Below are 2,338 nucleotides of genomic sequence, written 5' to 3'. Positions count from 1 at the left end.
ATCACCCACCGGCGCTGCGAAACCTCGTCACAGCCATCTTCTCCTAGGGGGAATAATAGTGGGTGTTTGATGGCTGGTGTCCAGGAGGTGCAATGCTCAGACAAACTGTACAGAGAGAGCTGGATCTTGCAGGTCTGACTCAGGCTAAATCTCCCCTCCCATGAAGGTGAGCTGGGCAATGAACGCAAGACTCGGTCCTGAACAGAAAACTTGTGATTTGATCCTAGGAATCGCCTCCTCCTGATTAGTACTATGATTTTCATTATTAGCATGCCATCACCGTCGTCGCCGTTTATTATTGTTATTATTATTATTATGATTGTTATTATGATTGTTATTGTTATTATTGTTACCATTACTATTACTTTTATCCTTTCCCGGTCTCGGAAATGGGCTGTGTCCCTCCCTGCAGCTCGGTGTGCGTTATATACACGCACATACAGACCCCCCGCCCTAACAAAACGCTCGCAGGTTTTTTTCAGCCAGGTGGCTCCTATCGCGGAGCTCCAGGTCGCATCAAGTCAGTGAGGGTAATTAAAACAAAAAACAAAAAAACCAAACCAAAACCCACAATCAACAATCGCGCGGATTCGAGCCCTTGGCAGCCGTCAGGTCTGTTCAAGGTTGATCCCGGCCTCTGAGTCTGGAAGAAGGGTTTGGATCAGCAAAATAAAATTGAGTATACATATTCAATTCTATTTTGCTGGTCCAAACCCTTCTCCCAGATTCTCTCTATATAGAAACTAGCCCCACGCGAGGGTGCTTGGGCACCGTTTTGGGCTGGCGGGGAATTCAGGGGGATTACGGCTCTGAAATCCGCTTGGAGAATTCATTTACCGCCAGGGTTGGGTTTGCTCCGAGGGCCCGATCCTACCCGCCTGTTGCTCAGCCTCCGCCGCAGGACGTCCCTGGGCTCGGCTGGGAACGGGGAGCAGGACCCGGGCTTGCTTAGGTGCGAGCGGGCAGAGCCTGCCCGGGCCCAGGGCACCTTCCCTGGCAAGAGCCTGGGAGCTCCCCAAACGCATCTTCTCAGGCATCCCTGCGCCGGCCCGTCCCGGCCTCGGATCCCGAGTGCAATCTTGCACCAGGAGCCTCCTTTTAAAACCCACGTGAGTAGAAACCTTCTAGTTGTTTGGGGGATTTATTATTTTTTTAAACGCGGTTCTGCTGTTTGCAGCCGCCGCTGCTTTCAACCCGCCTGTTTCGGGAGGATGAGACTTGCAGCCCGAATCAACAGGCTTTTTATGCCGCCAGCTAATTAATTTATCACACATTTCGAAGGTCCCGCTTTTAACTGCCTGTGTATTGAGCAAAGCTTGGCCAGGGGAGAGGCAGGCAGAGAGACTGAGAGAGAGAGGAATAAAAGCAGCAAAGGCAGGGCTCGAAGACAGGGCGGTAATAAAACACATTGAAATGAAAACGGGGGCTAAGATCCTCTGGCCAAGTCCCTGCTTTACCCCCTAAAATTTGTTCTGGGTTGGTTCATAGCCAACTGATAAAAGGAGCTCATTCAGCTGGGAGGCTGTTGGAGGGGTTTCTTTTTAAAGAAATTATTTATTTTATTTTTTCTAATTTGCTAAAGGAATGAATGAAAACAGGGGTTTGATGAGGAGGTTTCAAAGGTGGAGGCGAAACAAGGCAAAAGGCCTTTCTTCCTCCCCGTCCTCACCAGCTGCAGGGTGGGGTGGGAGCGGGCTGCGGCAAGGGTCCTGCCCCCCTCGGGCTCGGGCACGTTGGGTCCTGGAGGGCTGAATTGACTCCAGGGCTCGCCATGGCAGAGGTGGAGGCAGCGGCCGGCTGGGGGAAAGGGGATCAGTGGGGATGGGGTAGGTCTGTGCCCCTCGCACAGGGGGTTTACAAGGAGGTCGGAGACCCCCCCCCAGTGCCATGGGCGAGAGCTGCCCGGAGCAGGCTGCGGGACCTTTGAAAGGGATTGGTCCCTGGCCCTGCCGCGGTGGGACCTGGCTGTGCTGTGCAGGGAGAGGGCTGCAGATCCCTTCCCGAGGCAGGGCAGGATTGAGCGTTGGGGTGCGAGTGACTCCCCGCAGGGTGCGGGCCGAGAGTGTGAGGCTGGACGTGGAGGGAGCAAGCCCGTGTAGTCCGCAGCGAGCTGAGTGTCGGGGTGATGGAGGCACATGGCCCCCCGCACGGAGTGCCGGGGTGATGAGGGCACGTCCACTCCAGACACGCCCGCCCCGGTGCCAGGGTGCGGGGCAGGGCCGGGCTCCCGGCGCGGGGAGGGGGCGGGGAGGATTGACAGGCAGTAATTGGGTAATCGGAGGCTGCCTCTCCCCAGCCAGGCGGCCCCAGTCACTGAGACGCCGGGGCTCTGACCGCC

The sequence above is a fragment of the Alligator sinensis genome, unplaced genomic scaffold (genome assembly GCF_000455745.1).
Source record: "Alligator sinensis unplaced genomic scaffold, ASM45574v1 scaffold839_1, whole genome shotgun sequence".
NCBI lineage: Eukaryota > Metazoa > Chordata > Crocodylia > Alligatoridae > Alligator > Alligator sinensis.
This window is presented reverse-complemented; position numbering follows the sequence as displayed.